The 19777-nt window shown below is 33.7% G+C and overlaps 1 pseudogene; it reads right to left on the bottom strand.

The window, feature by feature from the left end:
- Positions 1-14652: 14652 nt before the first annotated feature.
- LOC120226953 lies at positions 14653-15076 on the bottom strand (annotated as a pseudogene).
- Between the last annotated feature and the right edge of the window lie 4701 nt (positions 15077-19777).

The following is a 19777-nucleotide window of genomic DNA, read 5'->3' as shown; positions in this document are numbered from 1 at the left end:
ACACATACATGTCTTAATAGTTCTTTTTCATTTAGAGTACCGCTTGGATGGTGCTTATCATGAAACAATGAACCCCAGGATGCAAGCTTAGAATTCTCTATATCATTTGTGCCCTAAAAGCTAACTATTTATTAATCCTTGAATATTTTTCTTAATCTCTCAAATCGTTACTGAGCAGATTTCTCAATACCCCCCCACAATGTATTTTGAGTTGTTCTCTAGGAAAGTCTCATTTTATCAGACATTGATTGAATATGCACAAGTATCAAACTCTATATTAATATATTGACCCTACAAAAGAAATTTAGCACTTTATCTTGAATATTTATTTTTTGTGTTCTAATTTATTTCTCATTGTATTTTATAGGCACCTTTACTATTGTTTCATAGATAACAGACACAGGGTCTGAGAAACCCAGCAATCTGCCCACAGTTAGAACCCAACCTTGGTAAACTGAGATTTGAATCTCATCTCACTTAAAGCCCAAGCCTGTGTTCTTGTCCACTTGCATACTTGATTGTGATTTTGAGTTTATACTGTCAACCAGCAAGCCATTTCTCTGCAGGTAAAAGCCTGTATCAGTTTAATGGCATATACATTTCTCCACACACTACTAAGTATACACACAAGCAATAAGTGTTCAAGATAAAGTGCTAAATCTGGGTGTTATATGGAAACTAACTTGACAATAAACTATTTGTAAAAAAAAAAAAAAAAAAGAAAAGAAAAAGGTAAAGTGCTAAATTTCCACTGTTAAAAAAATTAAGAGTCACTCTCTTAAATAAAAGAATCCCCTTTTATGGTACAATGGCTTCCCTCTTCTACTTTATCTGATTAAATCCTATACACTCTCAGGTCAATTTTAATTTCCTCTGGGTCTTTAATACCTACTCTATCTTTAGTTAGCACCAAACAATTCAATGCTAATAGTAATTGATTTTCAGTTTAGTTTTGTTTATTTAGTTTTAAGCTGCTGTTGTTGCTTTGTTAAAAGTAATAGAAGACAGGTCTTCCTCTTGAATATCTGATCAAAGAAACTTAACATTTTTATCTGACCAAGGAACAAATAATCCAATTTCTAGTGGGTTATCTTGTTTCTTATTGTTCATAAAAATGCATTTAATATTCATATATTTTAAGACATCCTTTGTTGCCCTAGTTGAAAGAGAAGCAGCATTGAGGTCAACAGGACCCTTTGAATTCTGGCTTTAACATTTTCTGGTTGGATAACATGTAGCATATACCTATTCTTATTGGGCTGAAGATTTAGGGGTGATGAATATTCAAGAAAAGTTTGTTTTCATGCCCTGAATTCTAATTATTTCTCCATCTTTCTCCCTTCCCTAAGTGTTCTATTGGTGTAACTCTGCTTACAAAAGTGTTTTCATGTTTCATTCCACTTTGAGTATAATACAAGCTATTCTGAAGCCTGCTGGCATTGTGCACAATAATGATGTGTATACTCAGTTCACTATTTGCCTGTCTATTGCCAATTTCATAATGAAAGAAGAAAACATGTTTTCAAAGAAAGAGGAGTGTGTGGGGGCTGGGGAGAGATGATGAAAACCACAGACCATAGTGCTGTGAGGGTTTCAAGAATTTCCTCTTTTCATTAAAGATAAAAAATATGAGATAGTTCTCTTGAATATATTGAAAGCCAATTAACTCATTTTTTAAAAGGCCTTTTATTATCAAATTGTCATTTGCATAATTGTAAGAGTGGAACTGGCACATTTCTTTGAAATGCAGATTGGCCTTGGATTCTGTAGTAGTAAACTCCTGAAATTAGGCTAGAGCCCTGGGGGAGAGGAAGGTAGGGGTACTGAGAGCTCTAATTCAAGAACATTTGACTGTTGCAATAGCTATGTTCAAATGTTTCCACAAATACCAGTTTTCAAGACAAACAAACACAATGTTCAATAAAGCTAATTAGCCAAGTGCCCAGTAATTGGCCTCCTAACCCCTTGCTAGCATTTTCCTTAAAGTAGTTTTCCAAAAAATGTAAAACATGAATTACCTGGACATTTTCAATTCCATTAGGGATAACTTTTGGCACTTTGGTTATATAACTATTTCCTGAGAGAGTATAAAGAAACTATTATATGAAACATTATGGAAGTACACATAAACAATGAACTTGACTATACAATAAACATATATGTTGTGTTAGGAAGGTTCTTCCCTACTTTCTTCTTTTCCCCCCATTAATCCTGAGCAAATAAGGGCTTGCACATTAAGTTACATTTTGATCCCTTTCACCATGTATAGTAAAATATATCATTAATTCTGGGAGCAATTTTACACAGTGATTAACAAATGTAGGACCAAGACAAATCTGAGTTCAAATCAACATTTTACATTTATTGGTTGTATAACATGGGACTAACCCCTCATAATTTTCAACCTCACATTCTATCTATAAACTGTGAATAACAATAACACTATATTCATAAAATTTCTAGGATAAAAGGAGGAAAGCTGGCTTTAAGATCTTAGGCACATAAGAAGAGCCCAGTGAATGCAGACACCATTTTGTTCACTTCCATTAAGCTCAGAGTAACTGGATTCAGTACAAGTGTTGTACAATAAGAACACAAGGGCACCAAAGACAATATAAGAGAAAATTAAACTGATGGGTTTATATCTTATTTTCAAGTAAGTATCATATAGGTCAAAGCAATTACAAAAGTGTTTATTTGTAAGTGACAAAAAGCCCAACCACCAGTGTCTTTACATATAAGGGTACCGTTTTGTCATGTCTCCAGTATGAAGCAAGGAGATGTGTTACTCCTGGCATCAGTGGTTCAGTTGCTCAGTGATACTATCAGAGACTCAAGATTTTCTACTTTAAAGTTTTGCTATTTTGGCTTTTAACATTGACCCCTTATATTTAGTCTAATGCTTCTAACATGACTGTTTCTGTTCACCATATCCATATTTAATACAGGAAATATTTAATACAGGAAAAAGTGAGGAGATGTGCTATATGTGGGAGACAACTAATTCTGCTCTTTTCTTCAAAAAAGGAGATGATTTCCCACATCTCTATAAAAGCCTTTTGCTCATGTCTTATTGTCTAGATCTGAGTCGAGCTGTTAGTTCCAGCTGCAAAAGATAGCAAGTTTTTAGCTGAATAAATTGCTACCTCCAACAAAAAGCTTTTGCTCACAGGAAATATGGAAGAGAGTGGAGACTGGGTAAACTATTTTAATGTCTGTGAGTAGTCAACAATAGAAATATCAGAATGGCGTTAGATTTGTATGCATTCATTTTATGTTTTGGTCATAAATTTGTTCTAAATACAGTAGGTAATGTCAGTGAAGATAAAGAAGTAAGAAATTCTCCTCCATAAAAGTGACAAAGAACTTATATCAGAATCAACATTTTAGGAACTCTAGATTAACCGATTTTAAAGCAACCCAAGGAGCACTTACTTAAAAAGACCCTGATTTTTCTTTAAGAGCAACACATTTTGTATTATTTTAACTTACCCCTGTACCCTCTTCTGTTCATCTGCTCATTGGTAGCCATGAAAATAACAACCCTCATTCCCAATACCAGAGGACTCAGAACCAACCTCATTTGTCAAGAATTGCAGTTATTCTGCCAATTATCTGGCCAGTTCAGTGGCTGCCTTGAAAACTGGCTCAAGAGGTTTGTCTTTATTTCAACCAAGTCAGAGCTGGCCATGTGCTGAAGCTGGTCAGGGATTGAGAAAAAGATTGTCAAAAACATTTATAAGCTAATGTTTTAGTCACTGTTCTTTGGGGCAATAGATAACTCTTGGAGAGATCAATAGATCCACTAGGCTAAGGAATTTTTACATACAAAATTTCTAAGGTTCACTGCTTTCAGCTGGGTAAATAGTATCAAGCCTATTTAATGTAGTAGACACCAGTCAGAGTGCCTGAACCACCCACCATCTCCACTGGTTGGAAAGCTTTCCAGGAGTCAGGATCACACCCCCTCCCACTTCTACCCTTAGAAGAATAAACAAATTGAGGACACAGAGCTCAAATGTAGTCAAACCTTAGGGTAACCAATGATGTATTTACTATAAACTTGGCAGAAAAATATGACTTAGCAAATCATATGCTATTTTCTTGAATATTTTTACTAAGAAACGCCAAAGAAATCATGGCATTTAGCAGTAAGTAAGAATGGAAGCAAAAGGAGCATCATGAAGAAAGAGTAGGGAGTAAAACCAAAGATAAGTGGCAGAAACTATGAATCTTAACAACTCACTGTAGAGAACATACATGCAGACAAGTTGATGAAGGGGATTGATCAGGTAAGAGAAAATCAGAGGCAGATTTAGCGTTACTTCTTAGCCACATGTGGCAAATCCTAAACAGAAGCTCCAAGTAGCTACCACTGTTGAGATTGCCTTGGATCCAGAAACAACCATCAACCTCTATAGTCTGGACTCCTATTTTGATGTTGTTGTTCAGACTTGGATAAACCCATTGTGAATTTAGTTACCTTTAGAATGCCTAGACAAAATAGCTCTATAATATCTGATTGTGGATGGAATTCAAATAGGCTTTCAACCAGACAGAACTCAAACAGTATAATGTGTATTTCTAAAGGATTAGCACATAAACCCATGATGTTCACACTTAGCAGTTTCATTGCAGTGTTAGATTTTTTAGTCAATTTGCTTGATTTTGGTTTAAACAAATCATCAAACCCGGATAAAATCAGTCACCTCCCAAGAACTGACACATCGCCTAGACATTTTTTTAAACTTCATCTTACAAAGTATATTCATTCAGTCATGTGAAAAGAAAAACAAATAACTGTTTTTGTTTGTATCTCATTTCATTTAAAGCCATAAATAGCATTGCCGACCTTCATTGCCTGCCTTATTGAACAACAAAAACAGTTAGCTGTTTGCAAAATCAGAATGAAAATTTTCATTTACTGAGATTGTTTAAGGTAATCTATTCCAGATTACTGCTGAGGAGCTCTAGAAATGTCTCATGTATTATTGAAAGAAGTCTCCAGCTATTGATGTTGAGTAAATTGAAGAGCATCATTTGGATAATGTAAGAAAAATGTAAGAAAAAAGTTCTGGCTGGGGTCTATGCCTTTTATTTATTTATTTATTTTTTAATATTTTTTTATTTATTTCTAGGAGAGAGAGAGAGAGAGACAGCGTGAGCAGGGGAGGGTCAGAGAGAGAGGGAGTCACAGACTGAAACAGGCTCCAGGCTCTGAGCTGGCAGTCAGCACAGAGCCCGACGCGGGGCTCGAACCCACGAACCGCGAGATCATGACCCAAGCGAAAGTCGGACGCTTAACCGACTAAGCCACCCAGGCGCCCCGTATGCCTTTTATTCGGTTGATGAGTTCAGAAGATTGAGTAAAGAATACTGTGTTTTCTCAAGATTTGAATCCATAGTATTTTTAGTGTGTCAACAATTAACTTGACTAGTTTTGAAACTCTTCTATTATGTCAACCAATTTGCTTTTATTATATTACCCAAACTTACCTGGCAGATGCCTCCAAATGACAATAATATTGCAAACTAACACATACAGGATATTCTTCAAATGTCACTTAACATTTTTAGCTCTTTAATAATTCATGTATTTTTATAGCATATACAAAAAAGATAACTGACATATAAGTATTAAGTAATTTGTTTCTGATCATACATCAAGTAAAAGATGAAGATAGGAAATTCATTGCTATAAATACCTGTATTAAAAAAATAAAAATATATAATATCAATAATTTAAGTAAAACTTTCAGAAAGAAAAAAAAAGAACTAATAACACCTAAACCAAGTAGGAAAATAATGAATATCAGGGCAGCAATCAATATCATAGAAAACAGAAATAATATAGAAAAATCAGTGACTCTTAAACCCAGTTCCTTGAATACATAAATTATATTGGTAAACTTTCAGCTAGACTGAACAAGATAAAATGAGAAAATACACAAATCAACAAATTAAGCAAGGAAGAGAAGGCCTTGCTAAAATTCTTGCCCAAATTAAAAAGCTATAAGGGAATATTTTGAACAACCTTTACCTAACAAATGACTACTTAGATATAATGGACAAAATCCTAGGAAAACATAACAACTATCTCAAGAAGAAATATAAAAGTTGAATAATACATGTAAAGTTTTTTTTTTAAAGAGAATTTGTAATTAAACATTTTCCCACAAAGAAAAGTTCCAACCTAAAGTGTGTCTCTGCTAAATTCCAATATTTAAGGATGCAATATTACCAACACTCTATAAAATATATCCAAAATTTCAGGAAAAACCATCTCTTAATTTATATGAAGAGAAAAGACAAAATTTCACAAACCATGATCCATATACTTCATGAACATAGTTAAAAAATTATTGATGAAGCATTAGCAGATTAAATCTAGCAACACATTAAAAGAATTACATGCTATGACCAAGTGTTCACCCCAGTAACAGAAGGTCTGTTAGACATATGAATATCAACATATATTATGTACTGTATTCATGGAATATAAGATATATCTACATGAAAGTCTCAATTGACCCAGAAAATAATTTAAAAATCTCAATATCCATTTATGATAACTACTGTAAACATAACAGGAATAAAAGGTAACTTTTTCAAACTCAAAAGGAACATCTATTGAATACCTACAGCCAAAATGATATTTAATAGTGAAAGATAGACTGTTTTCTAAGTTCAGGATCAAGATAAAAATTTCTTCTCTCACAACTTCTGTTCAATATTAGTACAACATTAGTGAAATAAGGCCATTAAGTAAAAACAAGTCATGAAGATTAGAAAGGAAGTGGTAAGACAGTCATTATTCAAGGGAGGCATGATCTTACAACCAAAAAATCTTAAGGAATTTACAAAAATATTAATATATGAGTTTACTAATTTTGTAGCATAAGAGATCAATATGTAAAAATCATTAGATTACTATGTTACCAGAATAATGCATTCCAAAAATGAAAGCAAGAGGATTTAATTTAATTTAGCATCAAAATTAATACAATGCTTGAGAATAAATTTAGCAAATAAAAGGCAAGACTCTTAGATGAAAAAAATACAATGTATAAATATATAAAAATCAATATATGCATGTATACTATTATTGAAATATATTAAAATATATATAAAGAATAAATTTAGCAAATGAGATATAAAACTCTTTTCTAAAACATTGCTTAGATGGGGTGCCTGGGTGGCTCAGTTAGTTAAGCATCTGACCTCAGCTCAGATTATGATCTCATGGTTCATGAGTTCAAGCCCTACATCAGGCTCTGTGTGCTTCAGAGCCTCTGTCTCCCTCTCTCTCTGCTTCTCCCCTGCTCTCACTCTCTCTCTCTCTTAAAAATAAAATAAAAACATTAAAAAATTATTTAAAAAAATAAAAATACATAAAATGTTGCTGAGAAAAACAAGATTTAACTAAATGGAGAGATATGCCATGTTCATAGATTGAAAGACTCATTATTGAATAACAAGTCTTCCAATTTGATATAAACACTCAATGCAAACCCAATGGAAATTCAAAAAGCCTGCTTTGTATAAATTGACAAGCTGATCTAAAAAATAGCAGATTATCACATTAGTTATAACAAATATATAATTCAGTGGTTTCAATCAAGAGTCATTTTGTCCCTACCCCACCCCCTCACAGACATTTAGCAATGTTTGAGACATTTGGCTGGTCATAAATGGGCAGAGGCCAGTAATGGTCCTTAGCATCTTATAATGCACAGGGCTGCCTCTCATAACTAAGAAGTATTGGACCCAAAATGCCAATAATGCTAACTTTGAGAAACCCTGATATAATTACATCATAAAAAAGTAGATTAATATCCCCATCTCTTAAATCCAGCAAAAAGGTCTAGTAATAGAGAAGAAAAAGAACTCTTTGAGCCCTTTAACACTTGGTGAGTGCCTTAATGGATACTGCCAATTCTGGCTATACAAAAGCTCTCTTTTGTACTATTCCATGTCTTAAAAATTTCTTCTTTTTATGGATGCTTTCTTCTAATATCTAATCACCTGATCATGGTCACATCTTTCAAGCATAACAGCCATTTGCCTTTGTTAATGTCTGCTCTAAGGCATTAAATGTAATTTTAAAAAATCATATTCTCAGATAATAAAACTTCACATTTTTCTCCTATTTTGAAGCACTTGTCTGTAGTTTCTGTATACTAAAAACTTGTGTTAAGAGTGTTTTCAAATGGCTGACTTTGGCATTCTTATATACAAAGTGGTGATTTATCATCTTTCTCTCTTAATGTTTATTAAACAACACAAATGCTCCAAAGTCTGTAACCACTATTTAATTCAAGTCTATGAGTTTCTGTGCTTCTATGCTTCTCAGAGACCAGATTGCTGTGGGAAATTTTAGTGTCAACATGTGATAGTAAAATTGATCAACTGCATATAAACTAATAAGTACAAATTTGATTTTCTTCTAAAAAGTGATTATTTGGCTCTGAGGTAAAACAAAACTCATATTTATAAGATGTAGTATGTATAATGTGTCATTTTAATAATCACTGATAGAAAATAATGCACTTTAAGTTTCAATATTATGATTCTTATACCAATTTCAATGCATTTTCCCCCATACCACCAAACACCTGTCCAACACCAGCTGAGTGTTTTACAATTCATATTTATTCTGACATTACCTATCTAGAGATATCATCAGATATCACATGTTAAGGGCTCTGTCTTAATAAGACTGCACACATACACACACACACACACACACACACATACACACACACACACACCAGTTGCAAGTCCAGGTGATTCTGACCACCTGGGGTCTGTGGCCTGTGGCCTGGGGGTTCCAAATGACTCACCCCTTAAGTATGATTAAGTTGCTAGACCAGCTCATAAAAATCAAGCAACCAGTTTACTTACTAAATTACTGCTTTATTACAAAAAATTTCCAAATCTCTAATACATACTTGGTTCCCTTGGCAATAAACCCCCATCCTTAGATGCTTTCTAAAAGGCACCTCATTAACGTAGACTCAGGTGTAGTTGAAAGGGGTTTGTTATGAATATCAAGACACATTTTTCACTGTTATCACTTTGAAAATTTCAAGGATCCTAAGGGCTCTGTCCCAGGGATGCGAACAAAGAACAAATATGTATTTCCTATTATGAACCACAATATCACAGATATGAAAATAAATTCCAGTCTTAGCAGACCAGTAAAAGTTAAGGTCTTATAACAGCATTTCGTATTACAAATGAAATAACATGATCAGTACTTTCCGCCATCTTTTGCCATACAAAAGATGGATATTGGATGTTGATTCAAGGCTTCAGTGTGTTAGCATGACACATTGAAGCCCATACTCAATACTAAAACAATTTTTAATTAACTTAATAATTGTCAGATCTAACAAAAGCCATCATTTTCTGTTTATTATGATATTTCTTACCATTATTATAATAATAATGATTTTTTTTCTCAGTAGTTCTTGCTTTTCAAATAATTGGGTAAAGAGCAGCAGGTTAGAAATTATGAAACTGGCTCTGTCACTTTCATATATACAAAACCTGTAAGTTTCATTGATTGCTGCTTTCTTGCCTCATTCTATAGCTGGCTAAAACTTGCCTTCTCATTAAGGAAAATCTACCAGGAGGCACAGCAATATAAACTATCGATGAACTGTCTAAAGGGGAAAAATGCAATTGTGATTTACTGTGAAATTCCGCTTTTAAGACTTCACACTTCAAAGGTAATTTCACTTGTTCTTCTCCTTCTTATAAGCTAGTGTTTTTAACCACAGGTAAATGCTGCAGGATGCAGCAATGATAGTTCCCAAATTTCTTTCCAGCAGACACAATTGTAGGAATATAGACTCTTTTGTGCCACCTCTTATCATCACTGGAATCCCCCTTTCCCCTGGACCACATGCATTTCCATCTCTCCACTCCCCCCACCCTCGCCCCCAGTGGAAGATAGGAATGGAAATAGCTGCAATTTGTTGAGGGATTATGAGTGTCCAGACCTCTGGTCAGCATTTCATAGACATTGCCTCTGTTATGAAAATGATAATCCCACATTTTAATATTTTGCCCCAGTTTTGTAGAACCTGAAACTCAAAAGACCTTAATAAGTTGTTTGATGTTAAATACATAATACGAAGGATCATTCAAATTGTAATACTTGCTCCTAACCACTGAAGTTTCTCTCTGCCTGCATAACACAATGCCATCAGTATTCTTGAGACCATTATTACTGCTTCCTATTCATTATACCTCCGCTTTCACATATAAGAATGATTTTTTAAAAATCTCATGTCATCCTACTAAGCTTCTATCGTATTATTGAATCATCTGTCAGATTCCTACTTAATCTCATTATCCATACTGAGTCTTTTCCCTGGCCTTAGGTGATTTCAGTGTTCCTGTGAGAATTTGTATGAAACATTAACATCTTTTAGTTGCTTCTCCAAGGCTCTGAAGATCCACTCCATAAAACTATACCCAGGGATATGTCTAGACATTGTCATTAACCCAAAATGCTTGCTACATGAAATATTAAGACTGCACCATTTCACTTGTAACACAACCAGTTGTTCATTCCATCATTATTATTTTACTGCTTATTTCTATTTACCTCATCAATATCCTTTCATGTCTTAATTTTTTAACTTTTATATCAAATCTGTTAACTCCCTTATTTTTTCAATTACTATCTCAACAGGGCAAAATGATAACAGTATCAAATATAAATAATGCCATCTTTTTTTTTTAACAACTATGTGCTAAGTACTTTATATGTTATCACAAATGAGGATTATAGAGATGAGGCATGGCATCCTAGTTCACACAGGAAATAAATGATACAACTGGGATAAGGAAGCATGTCTTTCTAAGTGATTCCAAAGTCATGTCTTTTCACTACTTCATATGCTAGAATAGCAAAGATACAGTCGTTTAATTATTGTTCATCAGTTTGTGTGTGTGTGTGTGTGTGTTTTGTTTTTGTTTTTGTTTTTGGGGTTTCTTTTGCTTTTGTCAGATCTGTTCTCATCCGTCTAGAACAGCTCAAGCTCTGAATCATTATTCACTCCAATAAAAATTGGTTCTTGGGTTGGAGAGAGGATGAAAAAACTTATGTAATATAATTGTTTTTTGTTCTTCAAAGCATACAGGACATGAAGAGTGTATCATAATATTAAATTTTATGGGGAGATGGGACACTTGGGTGGCTCAGGTGGTCAAGTGTCTGACTTTTGGTTTCAGCTGAGGTCATGATCTCATGGTTCATGGGATGGAGCCCCGCATCTGGCTCTGTGCTGACAGCTTGGGAGCCTGCTTGGGACTCTTCTTTCTCTCTGCCCCTACCCCTGCTGGCACTCTCATGTTCTCTCTCTCTCTCTCTCTCTCTCTCTCTCTCAAATAAATAAATAAATAAATAAGTAAACATTAAAAATTATGAGGAGGGCAAATAGGGAAAAAATATCTCTTAAAAGGCTACTCAGGAGGAGAAAAGATGTGGACAAACAATGCCATCAAGTCACATTTTCAAGCTACAGCTTTGTCCTCAATATTGTGTCTAATATCTCTGTATTATTCCAGTCAACTCTCAGTCTCCTTTATTTAGACTCTCACTTCAAACTTTATTATTCCTTAGACTCCTCAAAACTCTTGGCAAACAAGTATGTGTAAACACACATGCATGGATGCACACACAGCAAATGATCTTACATCCTACCTCATGGAGAAAATTGAAGTTTCAGGTGAGAGATTTCTCAATAGTCTGCCCCTCCTTGCTCTTCATCCTCTTACGTGAGCCTATACTCACATTCATAGCATTCTCCCTTTTCCAGTAGTGTGGCCCTGTTTACTTCTTTTCTGGGGTTCCAACATCTCAGTATCTTGCTCCATCAAACTCTTTCTCTATTAATTATGTATATTTTCCCTTTCAGTCTTCACTCATTCAATGCACATGTAATTACCTATGCTTTGCCTTCAAGAGACAGAAAACACAACTATCAGTGACTTAAACAAATAGAGGTGTTTGGTTTCTTTTCATATAACAGGAAATCTACAAGTAGGCAGTTGTTGTCATTCATTTGTTAGCTTAAGAATATCAAGAGCTGGTGTGCCCTTATTATTTTGCTTTTGTCTCATGGTGGTGATATGTGGCTGTAGCTTTGTGCATCACATCTCTTTGGAAACTTCCTACAGACATCCATTTTGGTCATACTGGCTAGAATGTATTGTTGGAGAAGTGAGTTTCTAGTTTTTCAAGCTTCAGAATGGTGAGAGAAAAGAAGAAGGAAGTCAAGAAAGAGTTCAGTGTTCACTAACTATAGCACATAAGTACATTATAATATAGTGAAAATACAATTAACTGTAGTACAGATACTAAACTGTAGTATCTATCGCATTCATGTTTGCTCTCTTAAAAGAGGAGGGTTATGCAAAAAAGAATGGTGACAAATATAAAATGTTTACTTTCCCTGTTTTTCTCCGTCATATCTTTCTCTTTCCTGAATGATAGTCAGTCTGTTAACTTATACAGAGTTTGGCTGAGCAACTATTTCTTTTTTTCCTGGATCCGTCTTCTGAGTATTTCGAGATCCTTCTCTATAAGTATTCTGGGTATTCCAGAGAGGAATCCTCTGGATTCCTTTACTCTGATATAAGAATAATTAATTTCCTTTCCTGTCTTAAAAAAAAACTATCTTGAGTATTAAGTGATCTTTGCTTGTTTTCTTTTCAGTTATGAGTACCTCTATATTTTTATTCCTTTAATAATATTGTAATTTGTTGTGAGTAGAGAAGAAATAAAAGTATATTCAATATGCCATCTTTAACTGGGGGTTTTATAAACATATATTGTTATTATTATTTTATTTATCTATATAAATTGCAAGACTATGAGTCCTTGAAATCAGAGACCATCAATTAATGCGTTTTTACAAAAAACCTCAGAACCAAACATGATTAATGACATTCACTTAGTTATTGCAAAATTTGAGTTACAGAGAGAAAGAGGTAAAGAAGAAGAATGCTTACAGAATGTAATACAAAGGCTTTTAGAATGTATAATTGATCTCTCTCAACATATGTGAACCATGAATATGTATTTTATCTCTGGCTATGAGCTTCCTTCTTGTTCAAACTTGAAATTGTACTCTCTATTCATATATCTCAAACGATATTCCTAAAATGAGAACAGATAATGAATATGAGCAAGCTTATGAAGTATAAAAAGTATATAAAAAGTATATAGTATTAGGAGTTATTGTTTAACAAATTGTTTTTTGAGAATAATTTTATTGCAGCATTGACATCTTGATTAATATAAAACCCCAACTGAATTTCAGTAAACTAAGAATAGAGGGAACATGTTTGACTTGATAAAGAGTATGTCCAAAAGCCCTGCATTTAATATCATACTTAATTCTGAGAGACTAGAAGCTTTCTTGTTAAGATCAGGCACAAAGCAAGAATGGCTCTTCTCACCACTTCTTTTCAACATCATACTGGAAGTTCTAGCTAATACAATGAGAGAAATTGGAAATAAAATGTATACTGACTAAGAAGGTAGAAATAAAATTGCTTTTGTTTGCAGATAACATGATAATTTATGTATAAAAGCTGAAGCAGTCAACAAAAAATCCTGGGACTAAAGAATGATTATAACAAGGTTATAGGATATAAGGTTAATATACAAAATTAAATAGTTTTATGATATGCCAGCAATGAACAAATGGAAACTAAAATTAAAAACAAAATACCATTTATTTTAGTGCCCCCCAAAATGGAATTCTTAGGTATAAATATAACAAAATATGTAAAAGATCTATATGAGAAAACTACACAACTTTTATAAAAATAAAAGAAAGAAAGAAATGGAAAAGTAGTCCACGCTCATGAATAGGAAGATTCAATACTTTCAAAATTTCAGCTCTTCCAAAATTGATCTATAGATTCAATGCAATCTCAGTGAAAATTCTAGAAGTTATTTTGCAAATATTGATTTTTTTTTGAAAGAGAGAGAACGTGCACTTGAGCACAAGTGGTGAAGGGGCAGAGAGAGGGGTATAGAGGCTCTGAAGCAGGATCTGCACTGACAGCAATGAGCCTGATGTGGGTCTCAAACTCCAGAATCAGGACATCATGATCTGAGCAGAAGTCGGATGCTCAACTTACTGAGCCACCCACGTGCCCCTGAATTCAAGACTTTTCACCAAACTACAGTTATCAAGACAGTGCAGATTTTAAGAGACATAAGAGACAAATAGATCCATGATACAAAAGAGAAAGCCAGAAGTTGACCAACTTATTGACAATCAGCTGATCTTTGTCAAAGGAACAAAGGTAAAACAAATTTATTTTTAATTCTTGTTCAAAGAATTCGCATTAGTGTGGCAATCCCATATTCCCAAACCCTGGCTTTATTAAGTTTAAGTTTGATTAATCTTTTTAAATTCGTGTGTTTTATAACATTTTCCTTTCTGAGTTTTATATTTTATATATAAATTTCAATTATTTTATATTTTATAAGCATTCTAAGTTTTGATTTACTTTTTTGTTTTACTTGTAAAATCTGTTTATTTTGACTAAAGTGGGGAAGACAGAAAATATTTACAAAAAGGATTCAGAATAAGGTAATATTTACAAGACATCAAAAATTTAATCTTCAGCCATAATGAGGCCTTCTCGAGCTCCCAAAACCTTTGCTTTTCTCTCCTTTCGTTTTTGCTCATGTTGCTTCCGTTGTTCTTCCCTACTCTGGAGAAGAGGTTGTTTGTAAGTTTTCTTGTGGAAGGTAACTCTGTTTACATGCTCCTTCAGAGAATTATTTTCTTTAGCTTGTCTCCATGGTTTCAGTCTTCCTTTGTGTGGATCATAGTTGAGGGGTCGAGATAGAATTGCCTTGAGGTCAAATACTGGTTTCTTCTTGGAGACTGAAGTCTGCGCTGCCTCAGTTGTCAACATTCAAGTCGACAGAAGCAGAATTCCCCTTTGTGGTCTTCACCTTGCATGTATGAAACAAAACCTGGCCTTTTGGGGTACTCTGAGCCATGGTCACATGTGATGACTTCCTGGCTGGCATCTTGTTCGGTGGTCAGTGATTTACTTTTATTGAGGTATAATTAATAGTGTTATGTTAGTTTCAAGTGTACCATATAATTGAACATTTCTGTACATTACTCAGTGCTCATCGCTATAAGTGTATTCTTAATCTCCTTTATTTTGCTTATCCCCTCACCCATCTCCTCTCTGGCAACCAACTGTTGGCTGTACTTAAGAGGATTTTTTGTCTCTTTTTATTATTGTTCATTTTTTTAAAATTCCACATATGAGTGAAATCACATGACATTTGTCTTTGTCTGACTTATTTTACTTAGCATTATACTATCTAGGTTTATGCATGTTGTTGCAAATGGCAAGATCTCTTTCTTTTTTACAGTTGAAAGATAATCCATTCTCTCTCTCTCTTAGATAGATAGATATAGATATAGATATAGATATAGATATAGATATAGATATAGATATGCCACAATTTTATCCATTCATCTATTGATGGACACTGGGTTGCTACATCTTAGCTGTGGTAAAAATGCTGCTATAACCACAGGGGTGTATATATCTTTTTGGATTAGTGTTTTTGTTTACTTTGGGTAAATACTCAATAGTGGAATTATTGGGTCACATGGTAATTCTATTTCTATTTTTTGAAGAATCTCCATACTCTTTTCCACAGTGGCTGCACCAGTCTGTATTTCCACCAACAGTGCACTAGGGTTTCCTTTTCTCATCTTTGCCAACACTTGTTATTTCTTGTCTTTTGTATTCCAACCATTCTGACAGATGTCATTGTGATTTTAATTTGCATGTCCCTGATGAGGAGTGATGTTGAGTGTCTTTTCATATATCTTTTGGTCATTTGTAGTCTTCTTTGGGAAAATGTCTATTCAGTTTCTCTGCCCATTTTTAATCAGGTATTGGGGGGATGTTTTGGTGTTTAGTTGTATAAGTTCTTTACAGATTTTGGATATTAACCCTTTATCAGATATATCATTTACAAATATCTTCTCCCATTATATAGGTCATCTTGTCATTTTGTTGATAGCTTCTGTTGTTATGCAAAAGCTTTTTTTTTTGCATAGTCACAATAGTTTATTTCAGCTTTTGTTTCCTTTGCCTGAAGAGATATATCTAGAAATATGTTTCTATAACCAATATCAAAGAAATTACTGCCTATGTATACTTCTAGGAGCTTCATGGCTTCATGTCTCACATTTAGATTTTTAGTCTATTTTGAGTTTATTTTCTTGCAAATGTCTCAGCTGGGTGAAAGATGCACTTAGTCAGGTGAAGGAAGAGACAGGAAAACTTTCTCAAACTAGAAGTACAAGGCATACTGTAGTAGACTGCCACTTCTAGCCTCTAGCAGTGGATTGTGGTAGATGACAGATACTGAGGCTGGAGAGAAAGCAAAGATAAAGTTAATCAAGATTAGGACCAACCCAAATCTTCAACCATTCATCTTTTGATTCACATAAGGTTAGGAAAGGGTGGAAGTTAAGGTATCAATCAATGAGAACAGTAGCTGACCCAGCCCTGGAACAAGGTCCAGAAAGATCCTGTTGGTCAAAGGATTAACCATTAGGACCTGAGTCATGGAAAGTTCTAAGGAGCAAGGATAAGGGCAGCGTGATGCTCAACATACTAGCTATTTCAAGTTACTTTGGAAAATTTTCAACATTTAAACAACTGTAATACTCATCTTTTTCTGTAACAGCTAACTGTCAATCAGATTTAGGTTAAAAGTCTGATAAATCACAGTTGAAACTCATCTTTACTTTGAACTTACTTTACTGTAATTTAATATTCTGCTTCTATTCTGTGTGTGTGTGTGTATGTGTGTGTGTGTGTGTGTGTGTGTGTATAAATTTCACAGAATATGCCCTCCAACTATCCATAAATAGTCCAGATTTTAAAAAACCCCACCACATTACTTACTTACAATTTAAATTAAATTTATGGTATTAAGTTGGTGATTCTAGCACCATATATACAGTGTCATCCAGCTAAATTGACCTACAAATCACAGACAGTAACATTTGTATAGAACCTTGACATTTTCAGAAGCACCTCCATATTATCAAATGTAATCCTCACAACACTATGGTTAAGGAAATGGAGATGCTATTCAATAATTTATAAACACTCTTCAAGTTAACGTTCATTGCTGCAATTCCATTGGGAGTGAAAGGGGGCTGGTATTAATTACTACCATCTCTACTTTGTAAATGAGGAACTTGAGACATGAGAGATAAAATGCATCCTGACAGCTAAAATGAGTTTGGTATCTGTGGACTGAAACATCTGAAAGAAATACATAGCAGTATAAAAATTTAAATTAAGAACTTGCACAAGTATTCTTATTGCAGTCTTTATGTATTTTTTAAGCCTAGAAATTACTTTCCTCCAAACTCTAAAACATACAACGTTTTAAAGCAGATTCTCACCTCAAAAGCTTCTTTTCAGCATGCCATTTTTATAAAGAGTTAACAAAATTACAATTTGGTTTTGGAACCAGTAACTAAAATATGTCTATTTTAAAATACGTCTACTGGAATTCAGAAAATACTTTCGATAAGGTAAGAGACAACAACAAGGATTACAAATGAAAACAGCAGAATATGGGTAAAATAATGCCACTTTTAGTAAAACCATTTCATAACCCTCTTGCAGTCTTCATAAAAGTTACTACTAATATTGATTTTACTGAACAATTATTGAAGAGGTCCAAGGATCCAGATGATATGGCCTGTGTACATAGATTACTATCAGTCTGTTATGATACATATACAAAAGTATTATATAAAGTTTTATGGAAATATTAAATTTACAGTCAGAGAAAACACCTTTAAAGTTAAAAATAATAAGAAATTAAGAATAAATTTCAGATATAGTAAGTATACCTTCCAGTTTAGTACCTTTTGCAAGTTTCTTTGGAGGAGATGGTGCCTATAATGTGTTATATGTAAAAAATATGATATGTTGCAATAAAGTAAAAATCATACAAGAAAAAATAAAAGAAAAAAGAGAGAAAAAGAAGAAAGTAGAATAAATTCATTGATTATTCAATAATTAGAAGTTAAATGACTACAGTAAAAATTGATCAGGTAGCTAGTATAATATTAAATAAGATAACAAGAAACTAAGAACATTTTTAAAATTTATTTTGAGAGAGAGAAGAAAGCATATGTGAGGGAGAATCAAGCAGAGAGAGAGAGGGAGAGAGAGTCCCAAGCAGGCTCTGGGCCATCAGCGCAGAGCCCACTGGGGAGCTTGATCTCATGAACTGTAAGATCATGACCTGAGCCTAAATCAAGAGTGGATGCTTAACTGATTGAGCCATCCGGTTGCCCCAAGAACATTAAAAAAAAAATGTGTAAATAGAAAAGTTAGTAGTAATATAAAAACACAAAACATCCTAAATATCTCCCAAATCCTTGTTAATTAAAGAGTAAGAAATACACATTTTCTATAGAAACATAGCAACTATAACACAATGCACAGAATTGCAAAATATTATGATGGAGTTAAGATGACACACTAGTCATGCTAATAAATGTGAAAGGGGTTAATATACCCACTGAAAAACATATTTTTTTCCATTTGAGTTAACAAAGCAAGTTCCAACTATGCTCTGTACATAGGAGATAAATCTAAAACAAAGTGAGTTAGAAAGGTTAATACTTAAGAGATGAACAAGATGAGTGAAAAAAATAAGCATTGGTACTGATCTTGATATCAGATAAAGTAGTGAGTAGCCTAAGCAATATAAGATGTACAGATATTAAGGACATGTCAAATTTTATGCCCCCTATAAGAGAGAATAAACCTCTTCTTGTGTATTCATGCAACACAATTATATGATTCACAGAAAGTGATCATATAATTGGTTACAAAGGAAATATTGATTAGTTCCATGAAGTAGATGAATTACAAGCAAAACCTATATGTGAAGACTTTGAAAGTATTCCTGTAAGAACCAAAAGTGGATTTTAACAAATAGTAAAACAACACTCTATCTTAGTTGAAAGGAATCATTTTAGGACGTATCACTTCTCCCTATGTTGATTTATAATTTTAATCCATTTTATTTAAAATAAAGATTTTATGTGCAAGTAGATAAGATGGATCAAAAGTTCATATAGGTAAGCAAATAGGCAAGAATAGTCAACAAAGCACTAAAGAAGAAAAACTAAAAATAAGGTTATTAAAACAGATAAACCAGATATTAAGACATACCACAAAAACTCTATAATTAAAACAATGTAGTATTGATCCATGGTCAGAAAACGAACTAATTTCAATTGTATGAGTCATGGATCTAATTTTGTCTTTCTATGAAAGGTTACTCAAAGGTCTAGGCATAACCTATTTTAATATTGCATCCTTGTTTCTGTAATCTGAAATGTCACCTTTAGTGTATCATATATAAGAATAAATTCAAAATGTGTCAGAGATCTAAATGTTAGAAATTGAAATCATAAAATACCTAGAAAAATACACGAGCAGGAAAAGTTGTTGTACACTTGATTTAAAATCCAGAGGATGGGTGGGTCTGGGTGGGTTGGCTGGTTAAGCATCTGACTCTTGGTTTCAGCTCAGGTCATGATCTGATGGTTCATGAATTCTAGCCATACATCAGGCTCTGTACTGGCAGGGGAGAGCCTGCTTGAGATTCTCTATCTCTCTCCCTCTCTCTCTGTTCCTCTGCTGCCCTTATGCTCTC

The sequence above is a fragment of the Hyaena hyaena genome, unplaced genomic scaffold (genome assembly GCF_003009895.1).
Source record: "Hyaena hyaena isolate Hyena2069 unplaced genomic scaffold, ASM300989v1 scaffold_1916, whole genome shotgun sequence".
Taxonomy (NCBI): domain Eukaryota; kingdom Metazoa; phylum Chordata; class Mammalia; order Carnivora; family Hyaenidae; genus Hyaena; species Hyaena hyaena.
This window is presented reverse-complemented; position numbering and strand designations above follow the sequence as displayed.